Consider the following 19,858-nt stretch of genomic DNA (forward strand, 5'->3'; position numbering starts at 1 on the left):
ACAGAATTATGTTTTAAATCGGATTGCCGTTGATGATAATCCAACACTATTGTGATAATCAATCTCAGTATATCTCGTAGATCTTCATCCTATAGTATTCAGGGGCTTTATTTAAGGTCAGAACATTCTGGATTACATGCATTTTCCTTTTCCCTTAATCCCTTTATTTGGGAAGCAGCCACATTAGACCACTTCATATCTGTAAAATCACAATGCACTCTAGTGAGGTTGACCGAGACTGACTGGTAATTAAAGGAACTGTCAAATATGTAACTACCTCCCAGCTTGGTACAGGATCATGCATAATCATATTCAAATCACTCCTCAATGTCTCAATTTTATGAAATGCAGTGTATAATCAGTACTGTGCTTTCAGATTCTGACTCTGTGCCTTTTTACAGCCATTTTTTTTTGTGTCCAAAAAAACTAAACTAAAACCTGTTTCTTATCTGCTCTGTGTTGTAGAGAACAAGGTGTGGACAGTAGTGACCCACAACAGCACAGATCCAGTCAGGGTCCAGGGTTCGACACTACAGAAGCCCTACATTATGAAGTTTAACTACAGCGCCTCACCTGAACAACTGATGGCCCTCGTGGCCAGGTCAGAGCAGTGTCAACAGGAAGTAGTATACAGCTGCAGGAAGTCCCGCCTCTTCAACACGTGGGGTGAGCCTTTCCAATATTGATTTGCAACATGTTGGAAACTTTCAGTTACAGATATTTTGCACATTTCACTAAGTAGGCATCTCAAGCACAACCAATTTAATACCAATTGCTTGTCTATATAGCGTTTGTATAGTCCCTGCTGTATGGGTTCTATTGAACATTGTTTGTGTGCCATCACATGGGGACTTGAAGACTCAATCTAGTTAGTTCTCTCATCGCTCGGGGAGACCCAACTATAGGTTCATCGTTTATGAAATATGTATGTAGTCAGATTTCTCTGAGGTGCAGTGTCACCGCAGACAATAAACAAGTGTATTATTTCCAAACAAGATCATTAAAAATAAAAGTTAGCTATTTTCAGGCCCAGTAGATATGAACAAAACATAATTGCTTTCATTGTTTACTTGAATGCTTCCGAAACCACTGCTGTCGAAAGAAAAACACAGATCACTATAATTGGACTTGCAAACAAAATATGCTCCTTATATTGTCACGGTGATGCTCTTTCTGTCCTGCTGTATGAAATGTCTTTCTCATGCTACATCATAAGGAACCCTGCGGTTGTGGGCGGTGCAGTTGCCGTACCAGGCGGTGATACAGCCTGACAGGATGCTCTCAATGGTGCGTTTGTGAGGGTCTTAGGTGCCAAGCAAAATTTCCTCATCCTCCTGAGATTTAAGAGGCGCTATTGCGCCTTCTTCACTACACTATCTGTGTGGGAGGACCATTTCAGGTTGTCAGTGATGTGCGCGCCGAGGATCTTGAAGCTTTTCATCTTCTCCACTGCGGCCCCATTGATGGGGAAGGGGGGGTGCACCCTCTGCTGTTTCCCGAATTCCACAATCATCTCCTTCGTTTTGTTGATGTTGAGGGAGAGGTATTTTATTAGAATCCCCATTAGCTGTTGCGAAATCAGCAACTACTCTTCCTGGGGTCTACACAAAACATGAAACATGACATAATGCAGAACATTAATAGACAAGAACAGGGTCACTCAGATTTATGTAGGTGCCTGGCTATATGACTGTGCCATCAACTTGATTATAACGATATTTTGGAGGTTATTTCGGGGGMTTTTTAACTAAAGTGAGCGATTTGTAATTTGAATAAAGGCCAAAATAATATTTGTAAAGGCCAAAACTTTATATTTCTGTTTTTAGAGGGAGAGAAACGCTGGGCCAATTGTGCACTGCCATATGGGACTCCCAATCATGGTCGGATGTGATACATAATAGTAATAATACGTTTTGTTGTAGTATTTGTTTTGTCTTCTCTGGTGGATGAAACTGAAATTGCAACCAATCACAGCCAACCTAAGAAATGCATTTGAATACAGAATTCTCCCCCTACCCTCCTAGGCAAGTCTATTGTCCAGCTACCTGCTAATAGCCATAATGGCACTGAACAACTTGACCATGTCTGTGTAAAAAAAGTATTTCCAGTAAGCAACAATTTGTTTACCTTCATTAGACAACTTTGTTCCAATATTTCTGTAATTCAGTGATATTTATTCCCATAGTAATTGGCAATTTGAACAAATATTTGTATCATTATTTTACTAATGAAAGCATAAAGATGCTGATGAAGAAAGACAGTACTGTACCTATTATGCTTTTACATTTGGATAATACAGCATTTTGAAGATATAAGCCAACTGTTTATTAGGCTATAGCAGAACAGCATAACGGTCCGGACGGCCCTTGCTGTGCCTGGTGAGCAGTTGGTCAAGTTCTGTTGTCAGAAGAGGAATGGAAATGTCAGGGTGAACCGACGACCTGATGAACCCGCCAGGTATGTTGACTCTGCCTGTTGGAGGTGGAGTTCCAGAGCTCACAGGTGTGCCTGGCATGGATTGTGACTCCATCTCGTTCCTCGCCCTCTTCAACACGTCATTCTCCGCCAATGCCGCCTGGCTCTGGACCAATGCATCAGCTGTCGCCTGTATCTCTGCCCTCCGATAATGTTTCTCTTTCTGCTGGTCTTCCTTCAATGACTCGATCTCGGTCTTCAAAGTTTGAATCTGATCCATGTGCACCTTCGTCAGATGAGCAGAATGGTACCGCCCTGAGCCCCCCATCGATTACAGTGACCTATGATAGAAACGGTAGATTAATTAAAAGTGACTCCAACACACAAATGCTGCGTACACATTTTAAGAATCTAGCAAAACTAACCACTTTCTTGGCAACCATGCGTTCTTTTCGGTGCAGCCCGTTGTCCAGCTCCACTGATCTCCATGGATGGTTGTCGGCATGTTTGTATGCTCTGCAAAAATATATTCACCTTTTTAGTACACAATCTATTTTTATTGAACCTTTATTTAATTATCGATTTTGTTACACAGTATGTCTACACATTGATGGGCTATATAAAAATATTTTCTTTAAAGAAATGCATTGAAACCAAAAAGTTAGTTTTGGTGATCCTCTCAGCTCCGACTCATTTTAAAAGTCCTCTTGTGGTTGCGGTCCTAACCCTGGAACGGGTAGCACCATAGAAAGAAGCTGGTTTGATGAAAACTATGTCCATTTTGTCTTTTCTCTTTGGTCGCAATCTCATTTTTTTAGGGAGGGATGTTCAGATCTACAGTAGCCGGACTATAAAGAGTCTATTGTCCTGCTAATCGGGCTAAAAATGTTTGAAAACCTGTTTTCAAAATGCCACCAGCTGTCCATCACTACTGTATATAAAAACACAGCATCTTGTTAACATTCTTTATTGTAACCACAATGTCACAATTAACTTGTATCTAACTTTCCAATTACTTTTAGAGTTTGGGATTAAGTTGCTTAATATGATGGGGTTTCTATTCCAAGAAATGAAAAAGCCTCTGGGTTTCCTTTAAGATGGAACGGAAAATATGGCGTTGTACAATGTGACGGTCGGGAGTAGGCTATAGTACTTGGCTATTTAGCTAAAGAATCCCTGTGTTGTGCAGGCACGTGGGAGACCGGGGTTCAATTTCCTGACGGGGAGGAATGAGTAGGCTGTCCTTGTAAAAAAAAAGATTTTGTTCTTAACTTCTCTGGGATATGTGGGACGGTAGCGTCCCACCTAACCAACAGCCAGTGAAATTGCAGGGCGCCAAATTCAAAACAACAGAAATCTCATAATTAAAATTCCTCAAACATACAAGTATTACACACCATTTTAAAGATAAACGTCTCGTTAATCCAGCCAAAGTGTCTGATTTCAAAAAGGATTTACGGCGAAAGCACACCTTGCGATTATGTTAGCTCAGTACATTGCCACAGAAAAACACAGCCATTTTTCCAGCCAAAGAGAGGAGTAACAAAAAGCAGAAATAGAGTTAAAATTAATCACTAACCTTTGATGATGATCTTCATCAGATGACACTCATAGGACTTCATGCTACACAATACATGTATGTTTTGTTCGATAAAGTTCATATTTATATCCAAAAATCTGAGTTTAGGCGGGACGCTACTGTCTCACTTGGCCAAAAGCCAGAGAAAATGCAGAGCGCCAAATTCAAATAAAATACTATAAAAATCAAACTTTCATTAAATCACACATGAAAGATACCAAATTGAAGCTACACTGGTTGTGAATCCAGCCAACATGTTAGAATTCAAATAGGCTTTTCGGCGAAAGCAAACAATGCTATTATCTGAGTTAGCACCATTGTAAACAAAGAGAGATAAGCATATTTCAACCCTGCAGGCGCGACACAAAACGCAGAAATAAAAATATAATTCATGCCTTACCTTTGACGAGCTTCTGTTGTTGGCACTCCAATATGTCCCATAAACATCACAAATGGTCCTTTTGTTCGATTAATTCCATCGATATATGTCCAAAATGTCCATTTATTTGGCGCGTTTGATACAGAAAAACACTGGTTCCAACTTGTGAAACATGACTACAAAATATCTCAAAAGTTACCTGTAAACTTTGCCAAAACATTTCAAACAACTTTTGTAATACAACTTTAGGTATTTTTTAACGTAAATAATCAATCTAATTGAAGACAGGATGATCTGTGTTCAATACAGGATTAAAACAATCTGTAGCATGCTTTCTGGTCACGAGCCTCTATCTAACAGGACACTTCAAGTGACCCTGATTCAAAATGGCCATACTTCTTCATTACACAAAGGAAAAACCCTCAACTAATTTCTAAAGACTGGTGACATCCAGTGGAAGCGGTAGGAACTGCAAGAAGGTCAATTAGAAATATTTATTCCCAATGAAAATCCATTGAAAAGAGAGTGACCTCAAAAGAAAAAATCTGAATGGTTTGTCCTCCGGTTTTTGCCTGCTAAATAAGTTCTGTTATACTCACAGACATGATTCAAACAGTTTTAGAAACTTTAGAGTGTTTTCTATCCAAATCTACTAACAATATGCATATCTTATCTTCTGGGGATGAGTAGCTGGCAGTTTAATTTGGGTATGCTTTTCATCCAAACGTGAAAATGCTGCCCCCTATCCTAGAGAAGTTAACTGACTTGCCTAGTTAAATAAAGGTTACACAAAGATCATAACATTTCTACACTATAATTGTAATCAAACCAATAGCCAAATGGAGATTCAGTCAAAATAAAAATCGCATTGATTTATCAAGACCAGTCCCCATGCTTGTCAAAGAGTAGCGTGAAACTGTGCTAAAATAGTTGTAGGCTATTGCTTCCAACTTCAATATGCTCTATAAATAAACAAGACCTACACTTTTCAGCACATTACTCAACACTAGTGAGACTCATGTCGCCTACGGTAGGCCTACAGTATATCGAAAAATATGATGTGACTCTCCGCCAATAATTACATAGATAATAATTACATTGGAGGATATTTCTGTAATTCAGTGATATTTATTCCCATAGTAATTCGTTATGGATCCATAACTAAATAAACATCGGCATTTTGAAAGACTATTTTTATCATTATTTTATTAACAAAAGCATAAATATGCCATTAGTTACATTGTTTTAGTATGAATGTGCAGACTGGCACAAAGAACAGCAGGAACGTTTCCCTAGTCAGCGCCATTATTAGTGCAATGCACCTTAAAGTGTTACTCTGTGCTACCTAGGGTGGAGTTCCACCCTTCCTCCTCCTTTCCCATGGGCTATGTCTGTCTTCTGTGAGCGACTCTGCGGCCCATCCCGTACTGCCTTCCCTTGTGGCTTGAACCTTGCGCGCGTTAAGTGGATACAGCAGGAGAACTGCAAAGCAATCCCATTGTGCGCCACTCAGGAGCCATGACCAATATATATTGTCCTGCTAATAACAGGGTTAATAATATATCTGGGAATATCCAAGCGGATTTTATATAATAATAATAATAATCGCTTTGTTTAAAAAATATATATATTTTGGAGATTTAGTTTTTCAAATAATGTAAAATGAGCGKGGGGGGGGGGGGGGKKWTRTTGAACATGGGGTGAGTCATTGTTACTAATTTGTAAATAAAGGCAGTTTGTTATTTAGAATTATTTCTGTTTTTAGAGGGAGAGAAACCAAAAACCTACATTCATCTCATGGGTCTCCCAGTCGAGGCCGGCCCAGGTATTGAACCAGCAACACAGCTTGCACTGCTGATGCAGTGTCTTAGCCCATTGCACCACTCAGGCGCTGTACAACGGGACTAGTTGGGAGTGGGCTACAGTACTACAGTAAGAGCAAAATAAAAAACCTTAGTGTAACAACAGTTTTAGTAAGTAATACTGTAGTCGTGCACAATTGTCAGTTTCTATGTAGGTTTATGTCGCCCATTCATTGTCAGGTAGAGACACAGTAGGATCCAAAAGTATAATCAGTGCTCTAACTGGATTACAGGCAACATTCGCACTGAGCTAAAGGGTAGAGCTGCCGCCATAAGACTCCTGAATAGGTAATCTAATGGCTACCCGGACTATTTGCATTGTGTGGCCCCCCCCAACCCCTCTTTTACGCTACTGCTACTCTCTGTTCATCATATATGCATAGTCACTTTAACCATGTCTACATGTACATACTACGTCAATCAGCCTGACTAACCGGTGTCTGTATGTAGCCTCGCTACTTTCATAGCCTTGCTACTGTATATAGCCTGTCCTTTTACTGTTGTTTTTATTTCTTTACCTACCTATTGTTCACCTAATACCGTTTTTGCACTATTGGTTAGAGCCTGTTAGTAACCATTTCACTAAGGTCTACACCTGTTGTATTCAGCGCACGTGACAAATAAACTTTGATTTGATTTTAACTCCCCCTGGCGCTGGTCTGGAGCAATGAAGTGGTGACGCAGGGTACTGTACAACACCACAAATAACCTCTTAAGCCCCGCAGCATAATCGCTAAACGTTTAGTGGAGCAACCACTGTAATTCAGTCTCCTCAACTTGTTCAACAGCCACACCATTCATTACCAGATTCAGCTGAGTTTACTACTGGCCACCCATTCCAAAAGACTGCAACACTGTGTTAACCTGTTTAGGCCAGGGGTGCCGCTAGCGGCACTCCTCCCACATTCCATTGAAAAGGCAGAGCGGCAAATTCCCCCCAAAAATTATTTGAAATATTTAACTTTCACACATTAACAAGTCCAATACAGCATTTGAAAGATAAACATCTTGTCAATCCAGCCAACATGTCCGATTTTTTAAATGTTTTACAGAGAAAACACCACATATATTTATGTTAGGTCACCACCAAATAAAAAAAGACAGACAGACATTTTTCACAGCACAAGTAGGCTGCAGGTAGCATGCACAAGCCAACCTAACTAACCTAGAACCAACCTAAATAACCTAGAAAAAACTACCTCAGATGACAGTCCTATAACATGTTACACAATAAATCTATGTTTTGTTAAACAAAATGTGCATATTTTAGCTATAAATCGTTTTACATTACTGCTACCATCATAGCTACAGTCAGAAATCGCACGGGAGTAGCCAGAGAAAATACAGACACCAACGTCAACTACCTAATTACTCATCATAAAACATTTCAGACAAATATATGGTGGATAAGCTAATGAAGACAAATATCTTGTGAATACAGACAATATTTCCGATTGTTGAAGTGTTTTACAGCGAAAACACAATATATCGTTATATTAGCTTACTACAATAGCTAGCACACAGCAGCATCGATTCTAGTCAAACGGTAGCGTTAGCACAGTTCGACAGATATATGAAAAAGCATCCCAAATTGGGTCCTTATCTTTGTTGATCTTCAATCAGAATGTTCTCCAAGGGGTCCTTTGTTCAGAAACGTCTTTATTTCGATCCAGAACGAACAATTTCCCTCTTGAATTAGCAAGCACCAATTGCCGTGCGATGCTAACCTCTCATTCTTGAACCAATTCTTGCGTCGCATCACGTCTAAAGTCCAGAGATAAATTTCAAATAATATAATTAAACTATATTGAAAAAACATACTTTAGGATGATTATTGTGACATGTATCAAAGAAAATCGAAGCCAGAGATCATATTCACCTTTAAAAAGGTTCTCCATGAGCCGAGTACAGATCCACCTTCGCGCCTTCCAACAAAAATATTAATGTGCGCACTTCTCACTCCAAAGATGTTGTATACAACCCCTGAAACGAGATAATCAACTGATTCTGCTCTCACTCCGCATGACACCAGGGAAGGTGTATGACGTGTTTCTACAGTCATAAGTGACATGCGCCTTTTATAGACAAGTCTTAAAGAGAGACTTCGCATTTGGAAATCTCACTTCCGGATAGGAATGGCTGTAAAAAAGAGTTCTGTTCCACTTAGAGAAAATAATTCAAACGCTTTTTAGAAACTTAGAGACTGTTTTCTATCCAATAGTAAATAATATATCATATTGTACCGGCAAGAATTGGTACGAGGCCTTTAAATATCATACGATTTTTCTACCCAAAAGTGTGAAAACAGCACCCTTGTCCTCAACCGGTTAAGGGTTTCAGTGACTTCATTGCACTGTGGTTACCTGATGATCATGTGACGTACTCGATTCTGTCGTTATGTAGCAACATTTGAAATTGTGTTTTTTACATTGATAAAGTAGACACTCAGAGCTAGAAAATGGTATGCATACACTACAGTTGAGGAACAATGGGAAAGTAATTCTGCTTGAAAGTTATAAACTTGTAAGCCCACTTTTTAGAAAATGGCTTTGTTTGGTACACCTAGCGGGAGCTCTTCTTTGTCTACACTGTCGTGGCAATGTCCTGTATTACCAAATGAGGGAGAGTTACAAACCAACACCAGTCAGTTATACTTAAACTTCATCTTTAATAATATGAGCTTTACAAATAGCCCTTTGACTCTCAGATCAATTCCAGTGTCTATAATGAACGACGTCCCTGCAGTAGAATACAAAGATATTTTATAGCCAAAGATACCACCCCTCTCAACTTACATGACGAACCACAGATCTTAGGAACAGTTCACAAAGAAATAATTTTACTTGAGAGAGAAAGTATCCCATAGCCAGATAGCATTCGCTATAAATTATGGTTCAGTTTGGTCTTATCTAAGACTAGGTTTCTTAATCTCGTTTCCTGGTACTTCATAGTACAAAAACATTACCTCATCCAAGGCATAACTCAATTGTCAACTCTAGATACTCCCATCTCAAGTAAACTCCCTCTTGACCCCACTCCTGGACAAGCTCACTGAGGGGAGTGACTTGCGCACAGACATTGTAGAGACAAGTAATTGGTTCCCCCTTAATCACGCCATCCCTTCACATGGTTTAACAGATACATTCACATATGAGGACAATGTTCCATTCTGTCCTGTTCCCTTTCTGATATTCTGCATAGCACCAGAGACATGTAAAAGACAAGCCTGACCTCTCCCCTCTCTGGGCCCCAAGTGACTGAGCCCTGTTTGAGAAGGGGAAAGTGCAACTGCCAACACTATAGTCCAAAAGGATACATTCTAATGACAAGTATCTCACATAAGAATATTATGTAAATAATAATAAACTAATTCATCCGCCACAACACCCATTCAGAATCGTTCACACCCCCTTAAGCCTGAGCCCAGCCCATCTCTTTAAGGAGTCACATGTGAGGCCATGTGCTAAACAGTGAGTACGGTAGTGTACAAACAAGTCTAAAGGGTGATTATATTACGACTATCGACATGTATACAGTCGTTGCAGTGACATCATAAACATTCTTTTGTCGTCCGACATCATACTTGTCATTATGAAAAGTATAAACACAAAAACGACAGGCTGCATGACATCAGCAGCCTGGTGGTCCAAAATAACAGGTGTATTTTAACACTAATAAACCCATCCGTTTAAAAAATAATTTCGTATATGTCAGTCCACCACGCCAGGCAACTAAAAGCACTTTTCTAAACAATGTTTTGGTTTGTTTCTATCTTGTTAGTTAGCTAATGTTATGTTGACTGGCTAGCAAGTTCAAATAATGACCATATCATATAGCTGACAATGTATTCATTATTACAGGGACATAAAGTATATTTGTCACATGCACAGGCTCTAGAAGGTGTAAACGATACAGTGAAATAGTTACTTGCTTAGAGGAGTCAATTTGCAGTCAGATGTGCAGCCAGACTTATTAGCCACTCCTTTTGCCCCATCTCTTTCAACCATACAGTTGTTCAATTCCTCATCATTACATGGAGCCAGTTCTAATAGTCAGTTTCTTAACAGGTTAATGTTGATCAATAATTAGAAGAAGCAAGTTAATAAATGTGTCAAGTGCAGCATGTGGATGCTCCTTATTAATCAAATCAGACTCAACAAATATTTTTTACATCGTGCACATAAGAGTCACTGTAACGTCCTGACCAGAGTTATTATGTGTTTTGCTTGTTTAGTGTTGGTCAGGACGTGAGCTGGGTGGGAATTCTATGTTGTGTGTCTAGTTTGTCTGTTTCTATGTCCAGCCTAATATGGTTCTCAATCAGAGGCAGATGGTAATCGTTGTCCCTGATTGAGAATCATATATAGGAGGCTTGTTTTGTGTTGGGATTTTGTGGGTGTTTGTTTCCTGTCTCTGTGATTGTCTGCACCAGATAGGTCTGTCTCGGTTTTTGCACATTTGTTATTTTGTATTGTTGTTTGTAGTGTTTCACTTGTTCTTTATTAAACATGTTTAACACTAGCCGCGCTGCACTTTGGTCCTCTCCTTCACCCCTGGAAGAAAACCGTTAGTCACAGAAAAATATTTTGTATGATCTCTTTTACACTATTTTAGAGCCAGCTTTTGGAAATGTGGCTTTCCTGGATATAGCCACTATAATGTGATCACTGCATCCAATGGGTACGGATACAGTTTTAGAACAAAGTTCTACAGCATTAGTAAAAATGTGATCAATACATGTGGATGATCTTGTTCCTGTAGTGTTTGTAAACACCCTGGTAGGTTGATTAATAACCTGAACCAGATTACAGGCACTGGTTACAGTAAGAAGCTTCCTCTTGAGCAGACAGCTTGATGAAAATCAGTCAAAATTCAGGTCCTCAAGAAAGTAGACATCTCTGTTTACATCACATACACTATCAAGCATTTCACACATATTATTTAGATACTAACTGTTAGCACTTGGTGGCCTATAGCAACACCCCAAAAAAGCTTTAGATGTGCCAAGTGAACCTGCAACCACAACACTTCAAAAACACTTGACATAAGATCTCAAGGTTATTTTCCTGGCACCACACTGCCAGAGCCCTCAGCTTCTCCCTGTAGGCTGTGTAAAAAAGACAGACCTGCTCCCCAACCCCTCTACCTACATTTTCCTCACAGTCCCTTCAGTTTCTCTTGTCCTGTTAGTTTGTCTGTTTAGCCTACCATAGTTATCCATCACCAATCATAGCCCTGCCATTCCCAACCAATCAGAGCACTTGGAAAGACGCATCTGGACAATGCACCCACCCACTGAGGTCAGAGTGTTGTCGTTGTCCGAAGAAAGAAGACACACTATTTTTATTGTGAACGGTAACAAGAATACCTGAATGTGGTGTGTGCATCACATTCATGTGATTTTGTAATAATGGGTAATTTCCACTAATAACGTAACTATGATCAGTTTTCAGCCGTATGTTCAATTTACAGCTATTACTATTATTTAATGTTGGAGTTGCCACTACTGCTTGGCATGTTGTTTATAGTATGTAGCATTGTGCCCATTGCTGTAGGTGTCATTGTTTTATTGGTAAATATAGTTTTCATATGCACATGATACTGTAGCTCTTTCCATAGTGGCCTTCGTTCTAGAAGCTCGCTGCCATGTGCAAGCTTCTAGAACTCTACCAGAGAGGTCGTGGAGCTCACGCATGTGCAGAGTAATTCACGACCCTGTGGCTCTGGAGCAGGCAGGCTCTTGCACCAGGCCGGAGAGAAAGAGGGTGCCATAAATCTTTATCTTTCCAGTCTCAGTAATTGGTTTCTCTCTCTCCGACAAGAGGTTCATCTTTAGGTTACTGTTTATGCTGCTAAGTTCATAGCCCTGTTTATATCTGTGTTATAGTAGTGTAATATTATGCTTATTTGTTCATGTTTATATAGTCTATCTATATTGCATAATTATGACACTTTACTGATACTGTTATGTTGTAGATGTTTTTGCTTTCTAGAAACACAATTCATTCAGATTAACACTAGTGCTATTACACCAAGATACACTCCCAGTCCAGATTCATGTTATATGACCAAAAGTGTGTTGATAAAGAGGAACAGGAAATAAAACCCTGAAAAGAGAAGCATCAGCATTGTTCTGACTGGACATGCTGTGGAGGGGCAGAACCCAGAGAAGCATCAGCATTGTTCTGACTGGACCTCCTGTGGAGGGTCAGAACCCAGAGAAGCATCGGCAGTGTTCTGATTGGACCTCCTGTGGAGGGTCAGAACCCAGAGAAGCATCAGCATTGTTCTGACCGGACCTCCTGTGGATGGTCAGAAAATATATCACTCAGCATAATTTTACTAGCGGGTTAGGGCATTCACAGCCGACTGCACAGACAGGTGAGGGCATACTGTGGGCCATCATTGTAAATAAGAATTTGTTCTTAACTGACTTGCCTGGTTAAATAAAATAAATATCAGCCAACCGTTTTTATAGGCTGTCTCGACAATGTTGGTGATCAGGCCTACCACTGTTGATTGAGTTGGAGGCGTGTGTGGCCACTCAGTCATGGGAGTACAGGAGAGGGTTGAGCACGCACCTTTGTGGGGCCTCTGTGTTAAGGATTAGCATAGTGGAGGTGTTGTTGCCTACCTTCACCACCTTTGGCCAGTCAGGAAGCCCAGGAACCAACTACACAGGGCCTCAAGCTTAGTGATGATAGCTTAACTTGATGATGAGCTTGGAGGGCACTCTAGTTTTGAAGACTGGGCTTTAGTAGATAAGCAGCATTCTTACATAGGCATTATTGTTCTCCAGATGGGATAGGGCAGTGTGATGGCGATTGCATCATCCATGGATCTGTTGGGACAATATACAAATTGTAGTGGGTCAAGGGTGTCAGGTAAGGTGGAGGTGATATGTTCCTTAACTAGCCTCTCAAAGAATTTCATGATGACAGAAGTGACCTTTGCTTACTTGGGTACAGAAACAATGGTGGACATCTTGAAGCAAGTGGAGACAACAGACTGGGATAGGGATAGATTGAATATGTCCGTAAACAGTCCAGCCAGCTGGTCTGCTCATGCTCTGAGGACATACTTTGGATGCGGTCTGTGCCAGCAGCCTTGCGAGGGTAAGCACGTTTAAATGTTTCGCTCACATCGACCACTGAGAACGAGAACATGTAGTCCTCGTGAGGGGCGGTGTTTCCCTCGTCGGCGGCACTGTGTTTTCCTTCGAAGCTGGCAAAAAGGTGTTTAGCTTGTCTGGGAGCAAGGCATCGGTGTCCGTGACGTGGCTGGTTTACCCTTTCTAATCCGAGATTGTCTGGAGTCCCTGCCACATAAGTCTCATGTCTGAGCCGTTGAATTGCGACTCCACTTAGTCTCTTTACTAAACAGTCTTTACCATGGGTACTTCTGTTTAAGTTTCTGCCTATCGCAAGGGAGGAGTGATCTGATTTGCTGAAGGGAGGGCCTTGTAGCCATCCCGAAATGGGGAGGAGCAGTGGTCAAGAGTTCTTGATGAGTGAGTAGCACAGGCAATGTGTTGATAAAACTTCAGTAGAGTTTCCCTCAGATTTTCTTTATTAAAGTCCCCAGCTACAATATATGTGGTTACCAGTTTGCACAAAGTCCAATGTAGTTCCTTGAAAGCCATTGCGGTCTCGGCTTGAGGGAATATACTCGGCCTTGACGATGACCGAAGATAATTCTCGTTGGAGGTAATGRGGTCTGCATTTGATAGTGAGGTATTCCAGATCGGGAGAACAAAGGACTTGCGTTCCTGTACGTTACCACAACCTGCATACAGAGTTTGAAGCACAATAGACCAATATAGCTACTGTAGTAGGTCAAAGCTGTGTGCTGGCTAGAGCATGGGTGCAGTGTGCATGGTGGTGCTCATGTGAAATTTCTTTCTTATTCGACTTCAGACCAATGTCTACTTCTTTAGTTATTTGTTTTTTGTTTTTAATTCTATGTTTTTTACACAGGAAGGTGATTATACAACATTATAATACAGCAGTACAAGTAAAGTAAAAATACACAATCATGACAAATGGCAACAGAAATAATGTAGTTATTAGTATTTATTTAATAATAACAGCTGATTTTCCAGATGGAAGCGAAAAAAACAGAAACACATTTCAGACAATTGGGAGGAAACTGGGAAAACTTTTTACAAGCTTCTGGAAAATACACAAATAATCAACATGTAGCCTACCCATTAACTATTTACTGATTGACTGTCACATTAGGTAGCTTGGAGAGGAAGGCATGAAGTGGTACAAATTGCTCTGTGTTTTGCGCCAGCAGAGGTACTGTGCTATTTCTCACTCTGACATCCTAGTCATCCACCTCAGTGAAAGCAACTAGTGATAAACCAAGGGGATGGCACTGGTGTGGCAGAGGCGCGGATTTAGAAGGTGTTTGAGGTGGTCATCCGAATATTTCCCGGGACAGTGGTGGTCTTCTCCATTGGGACCAGAAGATAAACAAGTGCATAGACAGGGCCCTGCACTCCCTCAAACAGCTGGTGTATGCATTTCAAGGACACACAATCCGCCACCCTGCCATTAAGCAGTGTGTCACTGGGATGTACCGTAGGGTTGGAATGTATCTGACTGATGAGAGCAATGACGTATTCCTTGAGTATTGAGAGTTGGTCTCTTCAGTCTCCACCGTCTCCGTAGTAACAAGACACACACAGTAGAACACACACCACTGTCCCTGTCCATTGCCACTCAACAATGCTCTTTTAAGAGCCACCTAATTGAAAAAATAAGCACACAACGTGCGGGCCGGTGTGTATGTGTCAGGACTAGGAGGGAGGTGTCAAAGAGAATGGTTGAAATGTATCCTCCGAGAGGTGAACCCAGGACCTTCAGATCCCATGATTTTGACGTTAATGCTTTACCCTGTCATGAACACATTTGTCTTGACACTCTATTTAATGGACAGTCTGGAGATGACAGGAAGATGTTGTTGTTGTTCATTCACCCAGTACTGATTGAACGTTTATTTATTTAGCTTGGTAAAAAGAAAAATGTCTCAAACAGTTGTGTTGAAAACGGTAACATTGCTAACCAGGTTAGCAAGCATGGTGTTTTCTTTTGAATGTGCAAAGGTCACGCAAGCAAGCAAAAATGTTGGTGTTGAATGCAAGAATGTGCACCCGCACACCCCTGGCTACTTTTTACTTGGATGGCAACTTCAGGTTTTCAGGAATACATTGAAAAGTAACTTTACACTGTATTAAACGGTCAGCGCAAATTTGGAGTATTACCTTGACTAACCTGTACCCCCGCACATTGACTCGGTACTGGTATCACCTATATATTGCCTTGTTATTTTTATTTTATTGTGTTACTTTTTTCATTTTATTTTATTACTTTAGTTTATTTAGTAAATATTTTCTTAACTCTTTCTTGAACTGCATTGTTGGTTAAGGGCTAGTAAATAAGCATTTAATTTTAAGGTCTACACCTGTGTCACGCCCTGACCATAGTAAGCTGTTTATTCTCTGTGTTGGTTGGGGCGTGATAGTGACTTGGGTGGGTCATCTAGGTGTTTTGTATTTCTATGGTGGCTTGATATGGTTCCCAATCAGAGGCAGCTGTTTATCATTGTCTCTGATTGGGGATCATATTTAGGTAGCCATTCTCCTCATTTGTGTTTGTGGGATCTTGTCTATGTTTAGTTGCCTGTCAGCAGGTATTCACCCCCCTTGGCATTTTTCATATTTTGTTGCATTACGACCTGTAATTTAAATAGATTTTTATTTGGATTTCACTTCTTTCAGAAAATGTAAAAAAAATCTGGTGCAACCAATTACCTTCAGAAGTCACATAATTAGTTAGATGGAACACAGGTGAACTTTTATTAAGTGTCACATGATCTGTCACATGATCTCAGTATATATCCAACTGTTCTGAAAGGCCCCAGAGTCTGCAACATCACTAAGCAAGGGGCAACACCAGGAAAGTGGCACCATGAAGACCAAGGAGCTCTCCAAACTGGCCAGGGACAAAGTTGTGGAGAAGTACAGATCATGGTTGGGTTCTAAAAATATATCTGAAACTTTGAACATCCCACAGAGCACCATTAAATCCATTATTAAAGAATGTAAAGAATATGGCACCACAACAAACCTGCCAAGAGAGGGCCGTCCACCAAAACTCATAGACCAAACAAGGAGGGCATTCATCAGAGAGGCAACAAAGAGACCAAAGATAACCCTGAAGGAGCTGCAAAGCTCCACAGCGGAGATTGGAGTATCTGTTCATAGGAACACTTTAAGCCATACACTCCACAGAGCTAGTCTTTACAGAAGAGTGGTCAGAAAAAAACAACCAAACTCGTTTGGTGTTCGCCAAAAGGCATGTGGGAGACTCCCCAAACATATGGAAGAAGGTACTCTGGTCAGATGAGACAACTGAGCTTGTGGCCATCAAGGAAAATGCTATGTCTGTAGCAAACCCAACACCTCTCATCACCTGAGAACACCATCCCCACAGTGAGGCACGGTAGTGGCAGCATCATGCTGTGGGGGTGTTTTTCGTCAGCAGGGACTGAGAAACTGGTTAGAATTGAAGGAATGATGGACGGCGCTAAATACAGGGAAATCCTTGAGGGAAACCTGTTTCAGTCTTCCAGACATTTGAGACTGGGACGGAGGTTCACCTTCCAGCAGGACAATGACCCTAAGCATACTGCTAAAGCAACACTCGAGTGGTTTAAGGGAAAACGTTAAAATGTCTTGGAAGGGCCTAGTCAAACAGTGGAACCTGTCCAACTTGAAGGAGCTGGAGCAATTTTGCTTTGAAGAATGGGCAACAATCCCAGTGGCTAGATGTGCCAAGCTTATAGAGACATACCCCAAGAGACTTGCAGCTGTAATTGCTGCAAAATGTGGCTTTGGGGGGGTGAAAAGTAATGCACTCTCAAGTTGTCAGTTTGTCTTATTTCTTGTCTGTTTCACAAGGAAAAATATTTTGCATCTTGAAAGTGGTAGGCATGTTGTGTAAATCAAATGATACAAACCCCCCCCCCCCCCCCGCCATAGATTATAATTCCATGTTGTAAGGCAACAAAATAGGAAAAGTGCCAAGGGGGGTGAATACTTTCGCAATTTCCCAAAGTTTGGTGTTCATCAATCAATCAAATGGTGCTATACAGAAACCCAGCCTAAAACCCCAAACAGCAAGCAATGCAGATGTAGAAGCACGGTGGCTTGGAAAAACTCCCTAGAAAGGCAGGAACCTAGGAAGAAACCTAGAGAGGAACCAGGCTCTGAGGGGTGGCCAGTCCTCTGTTCTAACGTTCATAGATGACCAGCAGGGGGACCAGCAGGGTCAAATAATATCACAGTGGTTGTAGAGGGTACAGGTCAGTTGGCAGGTCAGTATCTCAGGAGTAAATGTCAGTTGGCTTTTCATTGCTGAGCATTCAGAGGTCGAGACAGCAGGTGCGGTAGAGCGAGAGAGAGAGTCAAAACAGCAGGTCCGGGACAAGGTAGCACGTCCGGTGAAAATGTCAGGGTTCCCTAGCCGCAGACAGAACAGTTGAAACTGGAGCAGCAGCACAACCAGGTGGACTGGGGACAGCCAGGAGGGAGAGAGAGAAAATTAGAAGGTCCATACTTAAATTCAAATAAAACACCAGATATAACAGACTGACCCTAACCCCCTGGCACATAGACTATTGCAGCATAGATACTGGAGACTGAGACAGGGGTGGTTCGGGGGACACTGTGGCCCCGTCCAACAATACCTCCAGACAGGGCCAAACAGGCAGGATATAACCCCACCCACTTTGCCAAAACAGCCTCCACACCACTAGAGGGATATCAACAGACCACCAACTTACTACCCTGAGACAAGGCTGAGTATAGCCCATGAAGATCTCCTCCGCCGACGTGGTTAAACAATATCCCTATACTCGCACCAGTTTTAGCCTTAGCCAGCACCATCTTTAGATTAGCCTTTACGTCGGTAGCCCTGCCCCCTGGTAAACAGTGTATGGATGATTATTTTTAAGTCTAATATTGCAGGTAATGGAGTCACCAATGACTAGGGTTTTCAATTTGTCAGAGCTAATGGTGGGAGGCTTCGGCGGCTCAGACCCCATAACGGGTTTTAGGAGACACCTGAGAATGCTTGTCCTCTGACTCCGACTCATTGCTCAATGGGGAGAACCGGTTGAAAGTTTCTGTCAGTTGAATGAGCAACACCGATTGAGTATGCAGACAACATTTCTTTCCAGAAGAATTTAGAATATTGTCCAGCTGCGGGGACTCTGTGAGGTGATTTATACCACTATATGTACTTACTGGTGGCACAGACATTGTTTCATCCTTACCTACACTTAAATTGCCCTTGCCTAACAATTGCATCTGAAGCTGTGCTTGCAACATGGCTATTCTCATCATAAGGCGATAGTTCTCCTGTATATTATGAGTACAGCGACTGCAATTAGATTGTGTAACTGGTGTGAAATGGCTAGCTAGTGCTAGCCTTTCAATCGGTGACGTGTCACTTGCTCTGAGACCTTGAAGTAGTTATTTCCCTTGCTCTTCAAGGGCCGTGGCTTTTGTTGAGCGATAGGTAACGATGCTTCGAGGGTGTCAGTTGTTGATGTGTGCAGAGGGTCCCTGGTTCAGAGGGGCAAGGAGAGGGACGGAGAACAATTACATTTGGTGCGTTGGCTGGGAATGTAACAGCATTGCTTCCTGCCCTCTCCTCGCCCCTACCTAGGCTCGAACCAGGGACCCTCTGCACACATCAACAACAGTCATCCTCGAAGCATCGAGGAGAGGGACGGAAGCAATGCTGTGAGGCAGTCGATGAGTGCAGAGGGTCCCTGGTTCGAGCAATAGCAGGCAATAGCAGGCAAGGACTAGCAATAACGAGCAATAGCAGGCAAGGATGTTCACTATCTTGTTTTTGCTTATTTGTTTGTGCTCTGATTACACACAAGTATCAAGGCCAACATTTTACACAGTTGACTTCAGCCATGTGAAAAACCTTCCATAACAAAATATACCTAGCTTCCTTTGCTTGTAGCGTGCCTCTCATCCGACTGGTGTTAGCTAGCTACTAGCGCTGTTGCTGCACAACCCAAGTGCTTTGGTCCGGTTTTAGAACTCTGAGATTTGGCTGAGAAGATGATAGCATTGTCAGAAGTGCTTCAAAAAGGTAGCACATCATTGGTTCTTAATGGACAGAAATTAGCATGTGAGAGCGATAAGTTGTACATTTAATCAAAACTGTTGCCCCTACAAACTTATTCAGGAAAGTCTAAAGGTCACTTTATGGAAGCTGAAGTCTCGTTCTTATCTTGCGCCTAGATATTGAGCTTGGTCAGGGCAGTTATCATTTTTTCTAACGACCCTGTTAAAAATCCGGTTCCCTGTAACGGCCGCACGGCTCATGAGCAGAGGCATCAAGTTGATTTGCGAATGTACATCGACATTTCCTCCAAAACAATTCATCTTATTTACATATAATTTGTTATTCCCTAAACCATTTTTATATTCAGTGATCTATTCAGCTTTGTTTCAATTGAGTAACAATGTAAATTTGACATGATGAACAAAGGCAGAAGAATACTGGATATCAAGCTTTGATGCTGTGTAATCCG

General features: G+C 41.4%; 1 pseudogene; it reads left to right on the plus strand.

Annotated features, from left to right (window-relative positions):
• The window catches only part of LOC111959768 (contactin-associated protein-like 5), a 155,476-nt pseudogene that overhangs the window by 121,412 nt on the left and 14,206 nt on the right, over positions 1–19,858 (plus strand).

This window comes from Salvelinus sp. IW2-2015, linkage group LG36, assembly GCF_002910315.2.
Source record: "Salvelinus sp. IW2-2015 linkage group LG36, ASM291031v2, whole genome shotgun sequence".
NCBI classification, from domain to species: domain Eukaryota; kingdom Metazoa; phylum Chordata; class Actinopteri; order Salmoniformes; family Salmonidae; genus Salvelinus; species Salvelinus sp. IW2-2015.